The sequence below is a fragment of the Populus alba genome, chromosome 17 (assembly GCF_005239225.2).
Source record: "Populus alba chromosome 17, ASM523922v2, whole genome shotgun sequence".
NCBI classification, from domain to species: Eukaryota; Viridiplantae; Streptophyta; class Magnoliopsida; order Malpighiales; family Salicaceae; genus Populus; species Populus alba.
The window spans coordinates 18,075,969-18,088,796 of NC_133300.1; positions in this window are offsets into that span (position 1 = coordinate 18,075,969).

A 12,828-nucleotide genomic window follows, 5' to 3' on the forward strand; every position below is an offset into this window, starting at 1 on the left:
CATCGCAGTACTGTCATCACAATACTGTTAGGTAACTTGTTTTTTTAATCCAAGTTTTTACTACAATTCAAGATGTCAGGTAACAGAAACCAAAAAACTTTTGAAGTCAAGGATCGTCTTAAAAAAAATTATAAATTATAATTTTTTAGAAAAACCAAAAAACTTTTGAAGGTAACCCCCCATGCTAAACAGTTAAACTTAAATTGAATTTTATTTAAGAAGCTAATTTATATATAGGATCTAGAAAAGGGCAAGTTTGGAAGTGAAAGTATACCCACCCGGATGATAAAAAAGAAATAAGGATTTTTGGGAGAATAAACTATATAATTGCCATGAAATAAACTGACTTAAAAGGGTAAGATTTTTTAAAAAAAATTGTGTAAGGGTTCCATGTAGAAAAAAAGAGAGAAGGAGGAGGAGCACTCAACCCTTCAAAAAAGAACATTAAAAGAAAATCATATGCTTACGACAAGATTCCAAACGAGGGAAGTAAAAAGAAGAGTCAAGAGACAACGACAAACAAATAAGGCCAAATATCATGTTGGTGAACTATTTAATGCAGATGTGTGCATATTAAAGAGGTCTTGAATGCTGTGATTGATGCCTTCCATTAGTTAATTGTGTTAGAAGCAAGCTGTCAGATGCTTTTGGTGTGCATCGAACTTCTTTGAAATGTTCGCATGTTCATGACCTCGAGCTCGAGCTCCAATCATATAATAATAAAGCTATTGAAATAAATGAGATGGAAGGACTCAATTGAGAAATGTATGATATTTTAGGCACCTAATTAATGATAGGGAAAAATGGATAGGTAGGTCACTAACTTCGAGGGCTTTCTTGATGTATTATGTTAGCCTAAGTTAATATATGGTATTGCAGTCTAGCTATATTTTTGAGAATTTTTTTGAAATTATTTTTTTGGTATTTTTAGATCGTTTTAATGTATTAACATCAAAAATAAAATTAAAATTATTTTGATGCATTTTCAAGAAATTTATTTTAAAAAATAACATTTATTACATTGTCAAACAGACCCTAAGAATCAAAATCAAACCTAGAATTGGTAGATAGCACAAACATTATTAAAAAAATAATATAAATCATATCTTAAAATCTTATTTAAACTTGAACGCACAAGCTTTATTAAAAAAATAATATAAATCATATCTTAAAATCTTACTTTATACAAGCATTCTAATATAAGCAATGATTTTTCTAACCAAATTCATTTGTTGTTATTGAGACTTGGCTAGTTGAATGTTTTCTCACACCATATTAGTGTCGTAGTTGTTTAGAAATTCCAATCTTTCTCTTCCATATTATATAAATAATAGATCAGCTCTAAAGGAGTGATTTTCTACGTACTATAGCTACAAAATTATTCACATCTTTTTTCTATCTTTCTTGGAAAAATGGAGTAAAACTCTGTTATTGAACACACCTTGGTGTTTCCTTTTCTTTTTTCTTTTGCTTTTGGTACAATAGGCAAACATGAAATTAAGAAAAGACATTACTAAAGGCAGATTCAATGCCTTAAAGAGGAACAAAAATTAGGAACAAGGAGAACAACATGGTAACCACCATACAAGAAAACAAAGAAGGAATTGTCAAGATGCATGTGTTAAAAAATAACATTTATTACATTGTCAAACAGACCCTAAGAATCAAAATCAAACCTAGAATTGGTAGATAGCACAAACATTATTAAAAAAATAATATAAATCATATCTTAAAATCTTATTTAAACTTGAACGCACAAGCTTTATTAAAAAAATAATATAAATCATATCTTAAAATCTTACTTTATACAAGCATTCTAATATAAGCAATGATTTTTCTAACCAAATTCATTTGTTGTTATTGAGACTTGGCTAGTTGAATGTTTTCTCACACCATATTAGTGTCGTAGTTGTTTAGAAATTCCAATCTTTCTCTTCCATATTATATAAATAATAGATCAGCTCTAAAGGAGTGATTTTCTACGTACTATAGCTACAAAATTATTCACATCTTTTTTCTATCTTTCTTGGAAAAATGGAGTAAAACTCTGTTATTGAACACACCTTGGTGTTTCCTTTTCTTTTTTCTTTTGCTTTTGGTACAATAGGCAAACATGAAATTAAGAAAAGACATTACTAAAGGCAGATTCAATGCCTTAAAGAGGAACAAAAATTAGGAACAAGGAGAACAACATGGTAACCACCATACAAGAAAACAAAGAAGGAATTGTCAAGATGCATGTGTTAGATGATGACTAATTGTTTTTTGCAACTTTCCATAACAAATTCAAAGAATCTTTTGGTGACCACTAGACCTTGGCTTAAGTGGGGATGCTATGTAATGGCCATTCTCTACTATTTTGACCTACTAGTTGAGAGATGGAAAAAGATGGTGTCGAGAGAATCTTTTTGACAAAAGCTTACAAAACTAATTACACATCACTATAATTAGCTTGATAATGACTCTAAATCCTTGATTAAAGCTTAAATTCTTCAATTAGAACCAAGAATAAGCCTCCTAGTAAACAAATAAAACATTGATGGTACATAGATCATCACTAACCTTACAAATTATACGATAAAAACAGAAACTTCAAGAAATTATTTTAAGATACTCTTAACACATTGATAGAATTAGAAGGTAGAACACGATTGTTTTTAATATATACATCAATTGACAATGTTTAATCAAGAAACTCTATATGATCACCGCAATATATGAAGAAAATACCACGACTCATCATGATGAGTTCTTAATCTTTCACATTTCATCAATGCTCATTATTCCTGCTACAACTTGGACGTAAGTACGATCGATCAAAGTGTAGAATTAGAACCAAGAGGTAAACAATGATACCATAATTATGCACGGAATCATTGCCATTGGAATCCCCTTAGGACTCATTGCTAGTGAATAGTCCGGTGGTGGTGGAGGATACATGTAATACCATGGAAAGTAGGGCAATATGGGGTTAGGAGGAGGAGGTGCATAATTCCAAAATGGGGGGATATTTGGCACATACCCTTCCGGCGACGGATAGAAGGGTGGTGGTGGTGGTAATTGCGGCAAATAAGGTGGCGGAGGTGGAGGCGGGCAAATTGTAGTAGGTATAGGTGGTGGCCGACAAGGGTAGGGGCACACGCCGGGAGTGCTATAAGGTGGTGGGGGTGAATAGTATACTGTATTTTGGCTAGTTTGTGCAACAAATTGAGGTGGTGGAATTGCTAGTGTTATGAGACAAACTAGGATAGAGGTTACATGGATGAAACTTCTGGCCATTGAGAGGACGAGCGTGGCAAAGAAAGATGAGCGAGGAACAGAGGACGAGAAAAAAAAAGTCTTAAGTAAAGAGTAGAATGGGCATTGGACGTGTGGTTGGCTACTTATAAGGCTGCAATGGCTTTTAAATATTATTGCAAATTAATAAATGCATGAATAATTGAGAGCATTAAGATTTGGGGACGTTGTTTAATGCCAAAAGAAATGGCTACTTAATTTTGTAGGGAGTCCGTTGGATACAATTTGTTCCCAAGGGAATATTGCCCCTCAATATTAAAATTTCAGAAATTCTTTTAGTCCAAACCTAGAAAGAGATGAGGTAGGGATTCAGGGATGGAAAACTCGCTTGTCGTTGTACAAGTCAAGGCTTGGACGATTTTAAACGTAATATGGAGGTGAGCAAGAGGGTCGGGATGGAAGGCAGGCAGGTGCCTTACCCTGCGTGTTAGGCTAGTGTGGTTCAAGTTGATCTATCATGGGGTATGCCCACTTTACTCTAGTTGTGGGGCATAATTGAATTAACTTATAAATTTTTATCATGATTGTTTTTATATTTTAAAAATATATTTTTTTAAAAAAATATTTTTTTGATATTTTTATAAATAAAAGATATTTTAACAAAAAAAAACCATTATCACACTTCCAATCATTTAGCAGCAAAGTCTAAATACTACCAATTTAATTAACCCAATATTATTTACCTTACAATTAAGTACTAGGCCATCATTTTACCAAGAAAAAGATGAGATTCAACCATAACCATAAATATTATTTTTTTGTTAAGCAAAAAACAAAATTTTATTGCCGGTAGGACTCACTGTAAATTATGGCTGTGTCACAGGTTTAAAAAGCTTGTACATGTGTTTGTTTTAGTTTTTGTGGTTGAGGTTGTGGTAGGGTATAATCCAATTATGCACAAAACTCAACCACAAAAATTATTTTTTTTTGTTTTTTATAGTTTTTTTAGTGGATCCCACACCCAAACTCAACCTCAACCTCTAAAACAAACACACACAAAGAAGGAAACTTACAGTTCATCAGATTAGATATATATAATCCTGGACTGCTACATCAATTCTTTAATGTTAAAACCAAAAGACCACAGCTGTATCATGTGGCTGTAAAGCATTATGCAAAAAGGGCTTGCTACAAAGGGCCTTCGGTTCATTATCCCGTTTAGTATTGTAATCCGCGTTATTTTTTAATCCATGTTTAAGTATTGTAATTCGTGTTTTTTTTTATAAATATTTTTAATTTTAAAATATATTAAAATAATATTTTTTTTAAAATCATTTTTAATATCAATATATTAAAATGATCTGAAAATACATAAAAATAATTAAAAAATATTTTTATAATAAAAAAACAAATAAGTCAAAAAAATATCATATCCGAATTAAATACCAATTAGTAGGACTTTTGGGATTGTGTTCCAGAAGGTGTTTTTAAAAATTAAAAAAAATTTGTTTGAAATGAAAATTTTTTGTGTTTCTAGTTATTTTTTATATGTTGATATTAAAAATAATTTATAAATTTTAAAAAAATATTATATTAATATATTTTTAAACAAAAATATATTTTAAAAAGTTACTACTTTCAAATTTACACGTGAGACTTGTGGACCATGGTAACGTTATATTTAGGAAAATGGAAAATTGTGAGGTTTTGGAGCCTTTAAATCTCATTTCAACGATGCGCTGGTGTGGAAGAAGGCATGGAAAAAACAGAGAAAAACTATTCAAAAGGCAAGCCTGTTCAATTTTTTGAAATCACAACATTGATCTTTATGAAACATATTGCCATAGCAATACAAATTGCACGGAGGAACGTGCATTCCACGCGCCGCACATGCCCAGTCTAATATTCGCCGAGGAACCGCTTCAAGATGTTGTTTGTAATTGAAGGATAGAGATTAGAGAGTTCACATGACCTGTTGTTTGAGTTGTACGGAGGAAAATGCAGTTAAAACAAAAAGGAGGGAAAGCCAACCGTTAAAACATGTTATAGTTTCAGTGTTAAATCCAAGCATGGTAGTTTCAGTATATGTGAATCATGAACCGTAGAACTTGGGGTGTTGGTTTCCAAGTTTTAGAAACCAGAGATTATTACACAAGTCAGCTCATCATTGATCTGCTCATATAAATTATATAAAATCCCTCTTAAAAAATCATTATAGGATCCACTACTCTGTGAGTGTACGTTGATGGTGATTCTTGCAAGAACTCTCTATCTGCTATAGGTGCGCGAACCTCCAAGAACTTGCTATATAGTTCATGGATCGGTGGATTGTGGATCGAAGCAAGGTACATGAGTTACATGCAAGTGTTACAAACATCCTATAAGTTGGTTCTTGCAAAGCTATTCCCTCTGTTTATTTGAGCTGCAACATAAGTACTGTGATAAAACCATTACAGAGTGTCCCTGCCACTGGTTTTTCAAGTGATCTTATAATTTATTGTGCTTCAAATCATATCCCCCGGAAGAACTCAGGAACTGAATTAATTCTTGACATGAAATTATTGTTTTAGGAGAATAATGGCATTTTCATCTTTTATCTGACAAGGTGGGATTTTCTCTGATATCCCGACCTGCAAGTAGCTTCATTTATGAGTCTTTTGTGGCAGAAAGAACTGACTCACGAACAGCTAGTCAGTGCAATAGTGTAGTTGAAATATAAACGCACCAATTGTTTGATTGCTCTCCATCAATGTCTGCCATTGAAAGTGACTCATGACTACAGCTCTAACTTTGATTATTTTGAGAAAATCATCTGTAATTGACTGATAATTAAGTTTTGAGGTTGTGATTTTTATTTTTGTATATATTCTTTTATAACTGTGTTCTAATTTCATTAGAGTTTTAATTAACAAAGATGAGACTTGAACATGAAACGTTGTTTTTCTTGCTTACGTGAGAGTATCGGTGAGCTACAAGCTCATTGATTATATATTGAAACCGGTTGTTAGTCGATCATATGCCAAATTTCGAATGATCTTCACCAAGTTTCTGTGCATTACGAAACACAGTTTAAAAGTATATTAACTTTTGAAAATTATAAAAATCGATTTAGAAATATATTAAGATAAATCATGAGATTTCTTGAAGCACCACGGCTGAAACACGTTAATTTCTCATCATTTCTTCAATTTCTGCTGCTACTCAGATTTCAAAAAATATACTCATCTTCAAAGCAATGGACAAGGATTGCTCTGTACATTTTTTTTCTTTCAGGAACCTGATGTGTCCTCCTACTAAGAATGCGTATCGCTGAAAGAGTAAAAAGCTGGGGCCAGCAATGGAGAGTGAGTGGTTCATAATAGATGCCGTACCTACCCCATACAGTAACAGATGCAAATTCTAGCTAGTGTTGGTGGCATCAATTAGTGATGGCAGCTAATCAAGGCCTTAAAGGGATAGCTTATGGATCAGAAAATTCCATGGAGGAAACCCATATATGGCTTCTTTTCTTGGTAAAGAGCTTGGAAATATTCTTTATTAGCTAGGCCCGTCTCTGGTATTGACCATATGCTGTTACACTAATTTCTGCTTCTGCAACTACCATCAATCATTGGCTCTAGAGAGTTTCATATGGAACATATCTGTGATTTTGTAAATTACATTTGTCATCAATTAATCGGTCCATACTGTTTATGTTCATATAGTATCATATATAGTACTAGCAGAGCAATGTCGGGCTCTGAAACTGGAAATCTGCAGGAAAGTGTCAGATGGAAATTCATCCCCCCTCCCCAAGCTATCTGCTCTGGATGAATTAAGTCCATTAGACATGCACCAGTCATATACTCTACAGTGTAACTGGTCAAGATTTCGAGTGAAAACATAGGAAACAAAGTATGGTAGTGTGATTTTCTTGAAAGAGTCTCCTGCTGATAAACAAAGTTTATACTCTTAGCCTGCTGGAGAAATAAGTTTCTTTATTGATCAAGAAGCTCCGGAATGATCAAGGTTATTCATTTTGTTTTTCCTGATATATGGAATTGGACGGCATTGTTCTTCAAGACTTCGACCAATGCAAAAGGCAAGAGCCCAAGCATACATACCAAAATATATCTTGACACCATGGCTGGTTGAAACAAATAAAGAGAACAACTCAACTACTAAGAAGCTGGGCTAATTATTAATCTTGGATCAATAAACTATTAAGCCTCAATCTCACACTAGTTAGGGTCGTGTATGTTCATATCCAAGGCTTCAGACGTCTCTAGAACAATTGAAATGAAGGTAAATAGAAATGGAAAAAAATTCAATATTATAAAAAAGAAGGGGGGGGGGGGGGAGAAAGGTTACCCTACTCTAAAAAAAAAAAAAACCTAAAATGAATGCAAATGAAACAAGATCACCTGAAGCCATAGCCAATGATGGTGGATTAATGTCTTTGAACTAGTTCATGGGTCATCGTCAGCTTATAATCCTATTGATTTATTGGAATAATAATGATATAATTACAATCATTATCTTGCAATAATAAAGAGTACAGCATGTTTGATAAGACCAACATAAAAACATATGACCATCATTAAGATCATTGAAATTATGTAGTAAATGACTTCAAATGGAACCGATTATTCAATTGACTAATTAGAATAAAACTAAGAAGAAACTAAGTTGATTTGACACCAAATTCCAAGTTACCAAATCACCAGAAGCTCTGTGACTCCAAGACCAACCAAAAGCAGCAACCACGTGACAGCATTCTGTCTAGCACCATCGTAAAGCCCCCACCGATAATAAGGATCAGTTTCATACACACTCCCAGGCACAGTAGTGGTCACATAATAGAACCTTGGAGGTGGTGGTGCAAGAGGTGTGCAATATGGAGGTGGTGGTGGTGGTGGTGGAGGTGGTGGGGGCGGAGGAGGAGGAGGAGGAGGCAGCTGGCCACATGGGTTGACACAAGGGCATGATCCACACTTTATTCCTGCATCGGGTTCTTGTGGCACTAACGTTTGGTCTAGCTTTTTTGTAACGCTAGCTCTACTTATCGGAATAATTGTGCATAACAAGAAGGAAAGAAGCAAGAAGAAACGTTGATGAGGACTCAATTGATGCATGGGCGACGATATTTTCATGTTCGAGAGAGCGAGCGAGAGAGACGATTTGTAGTTTTGAAGAGGAGTAGAGGGTTATGATTTTAGTAAGGGAGTGTTTGCACGTAGAAAGGCAGAAGGCACATATGGGTTACGTTATTTTATTTCTTTTTAGAACAGAAAATGGTTAGAGAGAGAGGGAGATGAAGAGATCGTTTCAATATGTTGTAATGTTTTGAAAACGAAGTGCATGTGGAGGTCGTAAATGCGAGGGACCATTTGTGTCAAAATATTCTTATTTAGGGTTACCTAGTCAACAATAAATCATGTTTAATTAATCTTTATCGAATATAAATTGAATAAAAAATTATTTTTATATAAATTAGTTTGGTGTAAGTCATCTAATCTGATTCTTGAGTTATTAATTTTGTGTCTTTTTTTGTTTTTATTCATTTCACTGGAATTTAAATTTCATCATAAAAGTTCTTTTTTTTGTTTTGTTTTATTTTTTTTAAGGGATGGAAAGGGTTATTGTAGAGGCGAAACTAGAAGGAGCCAAGCAGGACTATTGATCTTGCAAAACATTTTAAGTTTTTTTATTCTTTAATAATTAAATATAATAGTATAATATTTTTTATTTTAAATAATAAATTTTTTAATTATCTTGTTATATTAATTTTGACATTTTCTATTAAATACTACCAACTTTGCCCCTGGCTACTGCAATTGAAACTTGGAAGCAAACCATAATTAAAATAATAAAATCATCAACGTCCATGAGTAAAACCTATATATTGTAATGATTAGCAACCTGCCTTTTGTTTAAAGAAGATTAAAAGCTAAAGTGCTAATTAATTAATTAAATATATTTACTCTATAAAAAAGAATAAAAATAGTGCAAGGCTGGCATTATTCTCCTATCAAAAATACCTAATATTACAAAGTTCACAGAAATTTATTTGTTGCTTACTGCTTTATTCCTTTGTCTACTGTTGAGATGACATAGACAACAATTAAATCCATGGAATCATTTTTAATTCAAGACTTTAATTTATAATTTAAATGACTCAAGCTTACAAATCAAGCTCACTTTGCAAATACTGCAAGGCTGGAATTATTCTTCTATTCCTTTCCCGCTTTTGCTAGCTAGAAAAACACAAAGTAAGCCCTCCAACGCTTTCATGCATATAATTGGCATCATATTGCAATTTAATTGGTAGCAAGTTATTAAGTATTTCGACTGCTTTGGTACGTTCAAGGGTATAATATTTGAGGTTGTAGGAATTAATTCTCTGTTCAACAAATTAAATCTCGAATTTTGAAATATTTTTAGATAATAAAGATAGATAATATATGGTTTGGATATTTGAAAAAAAAAACACTGAAAGAGAAAAGTTGCTTGGAAAATCTGAGCATTTGAAAAAGTTATTTTATGCATTTATATATACCAAAGAGACCTCCATTAATTTATTACCGTGTAAATTCGAGCAGAGGTGGTAGCATTTGATAAGAAACATCAAAATTAATATAATAAAATATATTATTAAAAAATTATTTATTTAAAATAAAAATATCATACTATTTCATATTTAAATATTAAATAAAAAATTAAAATGTTCACAGGGATCCGGACCCCCCCCCCCCGGTTCTGTCCCTGCTGATGTACATTATAACCTTCCAACCATCTAGTCTACTATCTAGCTCAGGACTTTGTTATTTAAATATTAAAAAAAAAAAACTAAAATGACTCTATTTTTTAAATGTTTTTTATAAAATTAATCTGGATATCATGAAAGTTTTAAATGGATCGACTTCCAACCCAAGTTGAATCGCATATTAACCCACCTGAAAGGCTTGAGTTTAATATATATATATATATATATATATATATATATATATATATATATATAAAATAATGCTTCAAACTAGCTTGAACCATTGGAAGGGAAAAGAAAGAATCTCGATCATCATCAATGGTACTGTAGGGACTTGGCCTCATATATTCCATAATGAGCTAAGAAGTGGTGAAGATAAATGAGTAAAATCTGATGATCATATTGATCTGAGGGCCATGATCACAACTTTCCCATGGAAGAAGCATTTTGGAGTGGGCTTGAAGAAGATGCTTGAAACGGAATCGTATGCCATGGAAATATCAGATCGATCAATAAGAAAGCAAACTGATCTCTTAGATTGTCCCATTTCTTTTAACAAACAAACACTTTTATTGATTGAAGTAATTAATTCAATGTCAATTATGTATGAGTCCTCTTAGTAATGTTTTGTAAAAGATTAGTATTTACTTTTTTTTTATTTTTTTTTTCTCATGCAAGATAGGCAATTGCCACTTATTTATTTATTTTATTTTATTTTTGAGAATCACTAATTTACTTTGTGGTTAGAAGGAAGAGAGGAATGAAAACGGACCTTTGAGGGAAAGAAATATAGTAATGGCAGAAAGGTAGGAATACGGTGCTGATTTGATGAGTGATCGAGAAGCATTACCACAAATTATAAGCATTTTATCTTCAGTTTCATCCTTTACTTTTCTCTTTTTCTAAACATTATGTCGGTATACATATTGAGTGAGTTGCAATGAAAAAAAGAAGAAATAACAAAAAACAGAAAAGTACGAACAACTTTACTGATAGAATTAACATGATACTTAAGTTTATTTATAGATATATTGACGATAATAATCTCTTAATATATACTGATAAAATTATAAATAATATTTCAGTAAGATTTAAAAAAACAAATTCATACAATGATATGATATTTTTTACTAATATAATGACTAATGGAATGAGCGGAAGAATTATTTTTTCAATAAATCTATTAGTAATATTTAATTTATGACATATCTACCAACCCTCCTCTCCCCTCCGCCATTTATATCTTGCTTCTTATGCATTTTTTTCTACAACCACCCCCTCTCCTCTCAATCTCAAAACAACTCAACTCTTACAATAAATTCAGCCACTCTAGCGCTTGATTTATCCGCATTCATATTCTGATTTAAATTTTATATAGTCATGTCTGTTGGTATATTTTAAAGAATTAAAAAAAAATTACTTCAAATATCATTGTTATTGTTAACTCTTCGAAAAAATTATAAATAGTATCATATCGGTGATATGTTATATTTACCGACTGATATACCAACAGACAAATAAAAATACTGATGAAATTGCATATGGTATTACTGTCATTTATATGGCAAACTTCTTGAAGGAAATATAGAAGGAATGAAGCGGGTAATTTTTTTTGCGCGCTTTGTTTTTCTGTAAATGTATTTGTAAATTTATTATGAACAAATTCACCAATAAATCAGAAATTACTAACGAGATTTTTTCTAACCAATCGGTTTAGTCTACAAGCTTGTCGATAAAATATATATCAATAATCTTATGAATGTAAATACCAACAAAAATCTCCATCGGTAAAAATATTAATCCTGGTAGTGTGGCTTGGAATTAATGAAATGAAATAAATTTTGTGACATCAATTTAAAAGCAACACTTAAACATGAGATTTTACGGGGAAAAAAAAAGAAAAAAAAAAGTAGAAAGATGTATCACGTCTAACTCCCTGGCTTTAACTTATATGACTCTTTTTTTTAAAAGACAGAAATATGTTTTTTTTTTTTTTAACTTTAACTCGTGTGTACATAACTATACGATTTTAAATATGTATTTTTTACATCATTCAAAGACTTTTAATTAATAAGTTATATTTGATATTGGCTCCAATATTTTTATTTAAATTTTTTTTATAAAAACATATTTCTCTAATTGCTAAATCGATTTTTTAAATTTTTTTAATTCATCTAAAAACATGTTGATTTTTAGGCTACACTCAATGCAATGCCAGTGCATTGTGATGGGCTTATAGAGCAAATGTGCTTGGTGATGTTAAAATTACGAACGGTACTAGATAAGTAATAAAAATTAAAAATGTGAAGAAAATAATATTCAATGAGAAAAAAAAATTGTGTTGGTGATAAAAAAAACTTAGAGATTGAACCATGTAAAGAAATACTGTAGCAATCCATAGTGTTTTATAAAAAAAGCTACAGTTGTAATTCTTAACCAACTCAATATTAAAAAAATAAAATCAACAAGGATAATTTAAAAGAAAATTATAAAAAACACAATATGGAAAAACATTGTAGCAGTGCACAGTGTTTTAAAAGGAAAAAACTACAAAGGTAGATTATCAACTAGCTCAATATGAAAAAAAAAAATCGATAAAGACAATTTAAAAAAAAAATTAAAAAAAACATGTGGGGGAACATTATAGCAATCCACAGTATTTTAAAGGAAAAAACTATAAAGCTAAATTTTTAACCAACTCAATATTAAAAAAATAAAATCGACAAAGACAATTTTGAAAAAAATCTTTAAAAAAAAAAAAAAAATCATATAGAGAAACACCATAGCAATCCACAGTGTTTAAAGAAAAAAAAACTACAAAGTTAAATTCTCAACAAGCTCAATAT